Here is an 11,696-nt window from a genome sequence, read left to right as displayed (position 1 = left end):
CATGGTGGGACACACACACACACACACACACACACAATTTTAAGACCACAGTTACTCTAACAGGATTGGTTGAACACTTATTCTGAGTCAAATATGAGTGGCCATAGACTGGGAAAAAAGGATTTTGTTTACCCTGAACAACTCATTTAAACACAGAATCAGTTTTATGAACTTTCTCAGGAGCAAAGGAACAAAGGAAAGTCATATTTCCATGTAATTGGAACCAACAAGTGACAGGTGGTTCCACCAAAGGGAGGAATTTCTGCTCCAGGTTTCAGACATTATGTGATTACATTTTTGTTTTAGGTTGGTAGAAGCTAGTGGTCTGTTAATTCCTTCCAAATGTGTTATCTGATACAAGTATATCAGGTCAGACACAGAAGTGGGTAATAAATGGTTACTAAGGGCACTAGACACAGTCCAATATCACGTCTCTCTGGATCTGTAACACTTCACATTTTCACAATCATAGCATCCTATCTTCAGCGTAGGTGTGGTTTGTTTTTGAGAAGTTTAATTTGTAGCATTCACTCTGTGGTTATGAGAAAATGCCACACTAAAGAATACTCCCATGACTTAAGTTCAGGATTGAAGTATTACTAATGTTGGGTTTAAAAGGAAGAAGAAAGATTTGTGTTCTGTTAAATTTAGGAAGCCAAAGTTTTTAACTCTCCTAACTTTGGGACTGTTGTACTATTTTTTTTTCCTGAGGAGACATGAACAAGCACAGATCGGCACCAATGACAGAGCAAAGAAAACACTCAATCAGCATCTCTCTTGATGAAGCAGTGAGTTTATTACAGTTGCTTTCAGGAGTTTTCTGACTTCAGAACAGTTGCACTGCTGGGGGAAAGTCACCCCACTGTGGGCAAAGGTTGAGTCCTGGATCCTGGTCTTCAGTTAACCTTCCTCCTCTGTATTCAAGCATCTCCCAGGATTGTACACCTATGGGAGGCATCAGTGGGTGATGATGTCATCCAGTTGAGGACCAGTGATGCTCTGCCTCTGGGATATTGGTACTGGTATCATCCACTGCCATAGACATCCGAGACTCAACTGCCAGTATAATGTTCTGTTTATTTTGAGGCCATGCCTACTGGGCTGAGAATTCCCTGGGTCACAGCAGCATTCCCTGACCCAGGATGGCCAAGGATATCTCACACCCGTACCTGTAGAAAATATTTTTCCCTATCAGGGACCATTTGAAGGATATAAAAGTAAGAGATGAAATTCAAAACTTTATCTATTTGGAGAGAAAAACTAGAAATTATAGCATTTCATTTACTGCTAATGGCACTGTCTAAAACTATTCCAAAGTCAGACAGACTCAAAGATCTTCATTCTCTTTTTGATTCCCTGTAGCAGTGTGAAAGGAAGCATACCCACTGAGTGGTGGGGAGGAGATTATAACTTCTGCTCCAACACTATGTTATGCTTGTATAAAGATAATTTTACATCGGAATTTCCCACATATCCATCCCTTCAGAGTCTTGCAATTGTAAGAAAATAATTAAAACTGAGGTGCAAAAGATCATGGTAGGACTGTTTGGCAAAGTCTGTGTTTCCTGTTCTGCAGGATTTCTCAGAGCCAGTATTGTATCAATATGCACTCTAAGAATTCAAGGCATTGTTCACCACTGACTTTTCTAAGTGGATGTGCCATCTTTCTTGGCGCATCAGACACACCTTAGCAAATGCTATCTAAAGCTGCAAGTGGAGGAGGGGGTTTTGTGATCCTTAAAATTAGTAAGCCATTGAAAGAGGATTGGAACTCTGCTAATGGAAGGAAAGTCATGCAAGAATTAGCTAAATTGCCTCCACTTAGCATGAGGGAAAGATGGAAACTAATAGCTTCTTGTTGTAGCATTCTGATATAGCAAAAGTGTATTGTATAGACACAGACATTTATAATGTAGAGACTTGTTGTAGCTTTGAATTAAACATACTTCTGTTTATATGTGTACTCATAGCAGTTGTGTGTGTGTGTGTGTGTGTGTGTGTGTATGCTTGTGTGTATAGTTTCCTGGTGATAAGGGGCTAATTTTTGTTCTGTTTTAGGCTTTGCTACATGATGGTTTATATAGATCTTAAGTCTTCCTCCCCCCTTCCTTCTCTTCCTTTACGTCCTCTTCCTCCTTCTCTTCTCCCCCCTTCTTCTTCCTCTGCCTCTTCTTTCTCTCCTCCTCCTCCTCCTTCTCCTCCTCCTCCTCCATAATTTGGTGAATTTTTACATGACTTTGGCATATGGAGGCAGGTCACTTAAGGAGCTCATATGAGTCCTGGAGGAAGACTTCCTTTCGTGCAAGCATCAGTCACTGTTGCTTTGCAAAGTCGAATTTTATGCTGATGCTGCCTCATGGGAGAGCTTGTTCTGCTCTATGTCTAAATGCCGCTGGAACAGGAAAGACAGTGGCTCTGGGGCAACACCTGGACCCTGCTAAGAGTCTCAGGGGCTGGCCAGAAGGTGACTGAACCGTGGTGAACTCTCCCAGAGCTTCTGGATTATCACAGTCTCCTTGTGACAGTTTCCTGGAGTCAGAACCCAGTGTTCTTCATACTTGATTTTTTTCTCCAGTCATAAAACTCCCTTTTATTGCACTATCTCTCCCTCTACTCCCCGAAACCTGCACATCCCTTTAGTTAGAAATGGAACAGATTGGGAGAGGTGATGATCTCGAAAGAGATCAGTACATATCCTGGACATCTTTCCAAGCATCCTTTAAACGCTCCTTCTTATAATAGCGCTCGTACTTGAGGACAGCATCACACTCTCACCCAGGGTAGTCACAGTTGTGTTGGCACTTCCATTATAAACCTCTGCTTTCAGGTGCGCATGACAGCCTTGAGGGAAGATCTCTCTTTAGGCTGAAATTTCCCATATCCGTTCTCACTTTAGAAGTGCGGTTCTTGCTTTGAATGTCTGGCAGAAACTTTTGTATCTGTCGCCTTGAGGTCTCTCATGGGGCCCCCTGGTGAAGGCAGTGGGCAGCAGTAGGAATGAGATCTGGGAAGATCAGGGCCTTCAAGTCACAGTCCCTGGGATTTGAAATTCCATGATCACCTCTTGTGCTCTGCTTTGTGCTGTGAGATCTAGCAAGGTACCTTAGTTCCCTGATTCCTTGGTTGATTACTCCTAGAAACAGGCCGGTAAGATGATTCTGCAGCAAGAGCCTGCATTCCAGCTTCCCTGGTTCATCTGGGTAACCCTGAAGACAGCGTGTGGCTACAGTCTGGTTTCACCAGGATGGTTATTTCTCTGCGAATTTATCATTTAGTTAGCCTGGACCCCACCTCCACTGTGTTTTGTCAAAGCTCCAATCTTGCTTTAAAATTCAGGTCACATGCCCAGTGACTCTTATTACTCCTTCTTGCCTTTGTCTTCTGATTATATGTTCGGGGGCCATGGCATAACCCTCATCTAACTCACCCTCCTTGTGTCCTTGTATGTCTTCAGCTCATAGATCTTCCATTACTCCGGAGACTTTCTGAGTGTAGACTTAGATTTCTGCAGATATTTCAATACCTCGTGGATACTGGATAATCAACGAATGTTTGCAATATCAATTCATTTTATCATCAACTTAGTAATCATCCATTACACACAGGTTTTTGAACAACTGTACCTTAGTAGGTCTGATTCTTGGTCTGAAAAAACATGCTGTTCAACGTATGGCAAGTGTGCAAAGGACAGTATTTAGACGTTAAGCCAGTGGGCAAATAGAAGACTGGTGACAAAGTTTCAGGACTAGCTCTATTACATTCAGTACCTTTGTGACTGAAGTTAGATGATGATTGGGAATGAATTTATTGAAAGGTTTCTGCTGGTCTCTGCTTCATTGAGGTAATAGAAAGCTGGTCCCTTCCTTCCTCCCTCCCTTCCTCCCTCCCTTCCTCCCTCCCTCCCTCTCTCTCTCTCTCTCTCTTTCTCTCTCTCTCTTTCTTTCTTTCTTTCTTTCTTTCTTTCTTTCTTTCTTTCTTTCTTTCTTTCTTTTCTTTCTTCTTTTAGAGCTATCAGCTGAGGTGAGTCTAAACTGTTTTCTCTAGTAGCTTTCAAATTGCTCTTCAGATAAATCAATTTGCTATTGACTTAGGGCAAAAGTTAGTCCTTTTAGCAGCACTTGCCCAAGGAGGTGAGCTAGACTGTGCTCATTCATATGAGACTACTGAAGATTAAAAATTCCCTTAGATACAATGTGTGTCTTAAGCTGAGGCTTTAAAATCTCTCTCATGCCCATCTCAGTACTTGTATTATTCATGTCTCCGCACAAAGGCACTACAGACATTCCTGGATTCTTCTTCTGTCTCTACTGTATTGGATCTGAGGTTTGTTCTGCTGAGCAGACCAGACCCAGCAGGGAGGATGTGGAGAAATGATCCTGCCCTTGTTCCTGTCATTTTGTCTGCTGGGTTGCCAAGTAAAATGCCACTAAGAACCAGCACGAGGCTGAGCCCTGGTAAGACAGGTCTCTATACAACGGTTGCATTTGCTCCCAATTATTGAACAAGTTCACTTTCTGGAGAAAGTGCCTCTCTGGTCAATTTTCAAATGGTTGTGGGTGTTGGAGGATAGCCTCATCTTCTGTGATTAAATCCATCTCAGGGTTTAAACACAGACATTCTGCTCATTGGGATAATTAACTAAAGCTTATCCCACTTTATCCCAAATCCCTGTTGACCTATTTTAAGTGTAATGTTCAAAAGCTGTGATGCAAAGGTGGAAATAGTGAGAGTCAGACAAGAACACTTGCCCATTGTGCCCCGTGACTCCTCTCTGAAAATCTCTGTTGTGACCTGAGTCTTCTACACACACACACACACACACACACAGAGAGAGAGAGAGAGAGAGAGAGAGAGAGAGAGAGAGAGAGAGAGAGAGAAGCATGTAAATAGAGTCAAGGCAGGAAGGAAAGGAATGTTGGGAATCTTACAAGAATGCTTGAGCACACACAGAACAAAGCCTTTTCCTTTCTGCCCCCCCCCTTTACTCTAGAAGCAAAATACACACCAACAAATGGCCCAGCTAATTTCCTGATTACACAGAGAGGTGACATGGCATTGAAGTGGGCATGGGAGATTGCTGTTTACATATTTTAGAGTATTACCATTGTACAGCAAGCACAGCTCTTTCCCTTTCCTTTTCCCACCCACCCCCCCTTTTTTTCTTTTTTTTGACCTCTACTGTTATCTTTAGATTTATCAGCAATTCGAGATGGCTTTTTCACATCGGTGAGCACCAGCCAAAATCTAACAATCAGAAAGAATCAGAGAAAATAAATCAATGTCCACAAACAACAGGCCAATTTTGGCAAGTACAATTTATTCATAAAAGCTACAGTTCCCTGGGCATTCTCTTGTCTTGCATCCACAATGCTCTTGATTCAGATGCCAATGTGGTGAGCGCCAGGTGGCAGCCAAGAAGGAAAGGTGTGCATTGTTCCATAGGGTTGCTTTGTTCCCTAATGCCTGAGCAACCCCTCCTTAATCTCAAAGGCACACTCTATGCTGGGGATTCTATACAAATGTTATCCTAGCTAATTGAAGGGGGAAATAAAGGTGGAACTGGCTTTTTCTTTTCGTGCCGTAGAGGTGAAAAAAAAAAAAAAATCCTCCTCTCCTGTCAATAGGCTAAGTGGCTTGGAGAATTCCCCATGCCCTCTTCCGATGGTGCCTATCATTGCTTTTCAGAGGTTATGGTGGTGGGTCTGCAGAAACTGTCTGAGTAGAAAGACTTCCACATTCCAGCTTTCTGCTCTGTTTAGGAGTAATGACATATTTCCTCCCCAAGGGACTTTGTGTTTCCTATTCCAAGCCAAAGCTGCAGATACATTGTTTCAGCTCCTTCTCTCACCTCGCTGCTTATATTTACATTAATAAGGAGTTCTCTGGATGGAAGGCGGTCTGTCTCTACGTGAAAGCTGGGACTAAACACTTTGCTCTTTAGTTAGAGACCAGAGGAAGGTGAACAGGGTTAAAAACAAACAAACAAACAAACAAACAAAGAAAGAATTAGAGGGTTTATGAGCCACAGCGGGGAGTTGGAGGGCAGGGTTGGAATACAGGCAGGAGGCTTTGATTTCTACCAGTAAGCAAGGCCTCCTGGACCTGAAAACCAAGAGTAAATAATTCTGTTGACAATCATTAATTAATGATAATAGCTTGGACTCGGCACTCAGCTTTCATGGAGTGACCTCAGAGCACTTTACAGACCACACTTAAGGAAGTCTCCTGTTCTCAGCCCTGGGTGGATGGAAGCGCATATTACCAACACCCTTCCAGTGCTGAGACAAAGGCCCAGTGGGGCTCCCTGGTTCATCAGTGACTGGTTATTCTGCAATTGCTGCTCGGTGGGGAAGAAAGGAGCCTTCAATCAATTTGCCAGGTTCCATGTTTGTGTCACTGAAATGGCGGGCTGTGACCCGCCTGAGTGACCAGCGTGTTCTGCTGGCAATTAGTTGCCAACCTAGCACAAAGCCCGCTGAGCCTGTGGTTCACGCATCTCTCTCTCTCACCTGCACGGGCTGGCTGGCTTTCAGCCTCTTATCTGGCTGAAACATGAAAAATTCGGGCTTCCTGTTCCCAGAGCAAGCTGGGATGAACTCTCCTGCACAGACAGTATTTAATTTGTGATGGCTTGATGAGGTTAGTCACCTTGCTCAGCACCGCTGTGTTTTCCTGGCCCCGGTGCTCCACAGACTCACTTTTCGCCGGTGCCTTGTCACTTGGGGTTGATGGAAAGGGATCTGAGAGGAACACAGGAGAGGGGCTCGCGTCTGCCTGGGTGGTGCCGCTGCCCTTTTCAGCTCATCTTCCTGTTGGCCCTCAGCTGGCAGCTGCTGCTATACTCCCCTTCCCGCAGGGCCCCCCAGATGGGAAAGAGGAAAGATTAGCTCTTCTTGCATCTCGTGCCAGGGCTGTGCGGTGGATTAGGCTGGCAGAGAGATCCGAATAGCTTCATCTTCAGGAGTTGGAGAGACTTCTCAAGGTCACCCTGCAACCGCAGATGCTTTAAGGTTGCTCTGGGACAATGCCTCCCAGGTCAGTACACTGGCTGATTCCTTCAGCTCTGACTGTTAAGTGCTCATCAGACTCCTTTAGTATTGGCACTGCTTTTTAAGTGTCAAATACCCATTCCCCCCCCCATTTTTTAATTAACTCTTTGAGAATATCATACAATATATTTTGATCATGTTCACCCTTCCCCACCTAAAGCAGATTCATTCCCCCTTCCAAGCCTACCCAACCATGCTATGTCCTCTTTTATTAATTTTTTGTTGTTTTTTTTTGTTGTTGTTTTTTGAGACAAGGTTTCTCTGTATAGCCCTGGCTGTCCTGGAACTCACTTGGTAGACCAGGCTGGCCTCGAACTCAGAAATCCGCCTGCCTCTGCCTCCCAAATGCTGGGATTAAAGGCCTGCGCTACTAGGCCCGGCTATTAATTTTTAACTCATCCAGTTGTGCTGCTCATAGACTCTCAGGGCCTCCACTGAAGGGTGGTTGACCCACTAAGGCCAACATTTTTAAAGAAAGCAGAGTCCAACAGCTATCAGTTGCCTCCTAATCTAGGAGTGAGATTCCTTGTCCACTTCCTCTTTTCCCTCTGGAATTTTGTCTGGCCTGAGTTTGCACAGATCTTATGCATGGTGTCTCTCTTAGTGGGAGTGAATTCATATGTGGGGCTGCATTGCAATATACAGAAAAAATCCTGTTTCCTTTTGGTCATTCACTGCCTTTGGTTCTTACAAAGTCCCCTCTTTCACCATTCCCTGAGCCTCGGGATGGAGATGTGATACAGGAGTCTTAATTTAGGCTGAGCATCTTGAAGTCTTTAACTCTATCAAACTTGACCAGTTGTGGGTCTCTCTCTGCCTTAATTGCCATCCACTATAAATGGAAGCTTCTCTTAAGAAGGTTTAGAGATGCACACATTTATGGGTGTAACAGTAAGTCATTAGGAATTGGTTTAATTCCACCGAATACTTGTCTTAGTTCCTTCCTTAGGGTCCATGACTTCTTCGAACCGCAGGTTCTAGGCTCCCATAACTGGCGGCAGTAACGGGTTTCCACTTGTGGAATAGTTCTTAAATCCAGTCAGCAAATGGGAACTCCTATGAGACTTGTGCCACGGTTTCACCAGTGGTCACTTCTTGCCAGGGCGATCATGGCTGAGGCTTGCAGGGTAGTCATGGTGGCTACTTTTCTACTCCCGTAGCATGTTTAGCACCTTCCATCACCACAAAGCCAGCCAATAGTGATGACGCTCCAAGGTGAGTACCAGCTTGATGTTCCCTATGACTCAAGAGTGTCTTGTCTCCAGCATTGTTGTCTTACCCTCAAGTTCCGGAGGGTGGCAAAGAATATTGATTGGCAGTAGCCTGTAATATTTATGGGTCTGTAGGACTTCACTTGTCCGCAACCCCAGAGGATGTCACTCATTTCTGCCTCTGGGTTCTGTATTTGTCACTCTGTTATAACTGGTAAGTGCATTATTGTCTCATTACAGGATAAATCCATTTAAATTCTTTGGCTGTATATGAATGTATGTATTTTAAGATGCTTCTATAGTACTGGGTTTCCATATGAAAATTTCAAAATATGACTAGTTTCAGTTATCTCCCATTGTATTCATGCCTCTTTCCTGCCCTCCCCTACAATGGTCCTCACGATTTAACCCTTTCTGTACCATTATTCCCCTTAAACCTTTTATACCACTGTGTTCTATCTCCCCTCCCTTGAAATTTCCCCCGTGGCTCCTTACTGATATCCTGACCTTAATAGATATTCCAAAAGGAATATAAATATCTTAAGATTCACAACTAACACCTATAAATGGAAGAAAAATATATTTGTCCTGTGGGTCTAGGCCATCTCACTCAGAATGATTACTTTTAGCTCCACCTATTTATCTGGGGATTCTTTTAAATAGAAGTTTTTCTTGTTCTCCCTAAATACTCAGAATTGTACTTACAATCCAGAATCTTGATTCTGGAGCTGGGTAACTGAGGTCTTACTCATCAGCATGCTGTAGTGTTCCTTTTTCAGACACATAGATGCCATCCAAGAACTTACTGATATCCTTGTTTTTAACTGTTGTGGCTTGCTGAATCAAAGCTGCTGAATTTGAAACAAGTTCAATATCATGTCCTTCAAGGATTTACTCATCCGTCTGGGCTTAAGAAACAGAACAAGCAACACGTGTCCTCATCTGAACCCTGTGAGTTTTTTTCACCAAGAAAGTTTGTATTTCAACTAGAGACCCATTCTCCTGAATAGTGATGCTGGTGGAGAAGGGAGCAGATGTAGGCCTCATCCTGTAATGGAAGCCTAGTGTAATGCTCATGACTGTGTTCTGAGTATGTCTACAGAGAGTTCATCTGGTAGCCAGCTCCATTCTGTTTCTTCACCATTTGTAGGTCGATCTGGAGCTTTCTCATTTACTTTGCAAGAAGACTGTCCTACACTGATGTGACTGAAGTCTCCTCTTGGGTCTTTTACAGTGGCCATGCATCTCATCAGAGTGATGTTCACATTTTCTAGAACAGTGGTACTTGATTTGTGAATTGTGACCTCTTGGGGGTCTTATGTTGCTTTCACAGGGATTGCCTAAGACTATCAAAAAACACAGATATTTATATTCCTATTCATAACAGTAGCAAAATTATGGTTATGAAGTAGCACTAAAAATAATTTTATATTTGGGTGATAACCACAGCATGAAGAAATGTATTAAAGGGTCACAGCATCAAAAGGGTTGAGAACCACTGTTCTAGAATGTCTACAGTCTGATGGCTGATTTTACTCCTGTGTTACAGTGGTGCTGTTCAGAAAGTCCTTCCCTGAGCCATGAAGTTCAAATATATTTCCTACTTTCTTGTTTACTAGTTTCAGGGTATCAAGACTTATGTTGAAGTCTTTAATCCATTTGGACTTGCATTTTGTGTAGTGTGAGAGATATGAGTCTGTTCTTGGTCTTCTACATGTAGCTATCTAGTTTGAGCAGCACTGTTTATTGAAGATGCTCTTTTTTTTTTCAATATGTGTTATTGGGCTCTTTGTCAAATATTAAATGGCTGTGTGAGTGTGATCCACAATTCTGTTCCCTTGATTAACTTCCCTGTTTTTATGCCAGTCCTGTGCTGTTATTGTCATAGATTTGTAGTAGAACTTGAAATCTGGGCTGATAATACTTCCTGTTGTCCTTTCATGGTTTCAGATGGTTTCTGCTCTCTTGGATCTTGTGTTTCCAAATAAAACTTACATTATGTTTCCAGTTTATACAGAGAACTACACTATGATTTTTGGTGTGGATTTTATTGAATCTATAAATTGCATTGTATATTATGTACATTTTTCACAATATTAATCCTTCAAATCCATGAGCGTGAGAGATCTTTTCCTATCTTCATCAGTTTCCTTATATAAATCTTTAACTTCCTTGGCTAGATTTTTGATGCCATTGTGAATGGAATCGTTTCCTTGACTTCTCAGCATATGCTTGCAGTGAAAGGCTACTGATATTTGTGTGTATTAATTTTGTGTCTTGCTACTTTGCTGAATGTGTTTATCATCTGTAGAAGATTTCTGGTGAAGTCTTTAGAGGTTTTTATAGAGAGAATCAAGTCATCAACAAATAAGAAAACTTTGACTTCCTCCTTTCCTGTTCGTATCTCCCTTAGCTCTTTCCTTTGTTTTATTAGCCCAACTAAAGCTTCTTGTAATATATTGAGGCAGGAGAGTGGACATCCTTGGCTTGTTTCTGATTTTAGTGAGGATGTTTTGAGTTTTCTGTTTAGAATGATGCAGGTTGTGGACTTGCTGGTTAATAACTTTATTGTGCTGAGATATGGACCCATAGTCCTGGATTCTCTAGGACTTCTATTATGAGGGGATGTTGGGTTATGTCAGAAGGCTTTTTGGATTCTAACGTGATGATTATCATGTGGTTTCTATATTTTGAGTCTATTTATGTGATGGGTTATGTTTAATGATTTATGTATGCTGAAACATTCCTGCATCTCTGGGGTAAAGCTGACTTGATCATGTTAGGTAGTATTTTTGGGTAGTCATGAATTTAATTTGCAAGTATCTTATTGAGAAGTTTTGCATCTATGCTCTCCAGAGAAACTACCCTATAATTATTTTTGTGTGTGTGTGTGCCTTTGGTTTTGGTATCATAGCGATGCTGGCCTTATTAAAAGATTTTTGGAAATATTTCTTCATCTTCTATTTTGGAGAATGACTTAAGGACTATCAGTGTTAGTTTTCCTTTGAAGGTCTGGTAGAATTCTGGACCAGATCCATCTGGCTCTGGACTTTTTTAGTTCTGAAATTTTAAATTATTGTCTTTATTGCACTGAACATTCTGGATCTGTGAAAATTGTTTATTTTGTCTTGATACAGAGATAGTAGGTCATATATATCTATAAATTCTTCCATTTCTTTTAGATTTTTCCATTTTATTGGATTGTAGCATACACTTGTCAATAGTAATTCTAAATATTAATGATTTCAATTCCACAATAATAAACAGAATAACAGATTGGGTTAGATACCCTTCCTTTCTTTTGGTTAAACTGGCTAACGCTTTATCAATCTTGTTTCATATATTCATTGTATATTTTTTAATTTAATTTAATTTTAATATTATTATTATTTTCTTTATTTACATTTCAAATGCTATCCCGAAATTTCCCTATACC

Source organism: Mus pahari, chromosome 10, assembly GCF_900095145.1.
Source record: "Mus pahari chromosome 10, PAHARI_EIJ_v1.1, whole genome shotgun sequence".
NCBI classification, from domain to species: domain Eukaryota; kingdom Metazoa; phylum Chordata; class Mammalia; order Rodentia; family Muridae; genus Mus; species Mus pahari.
The sequence above is the reverse complement of the archived record's forward strand: the minus strand, read 5'-3'. Positions refer to the sequence as shown.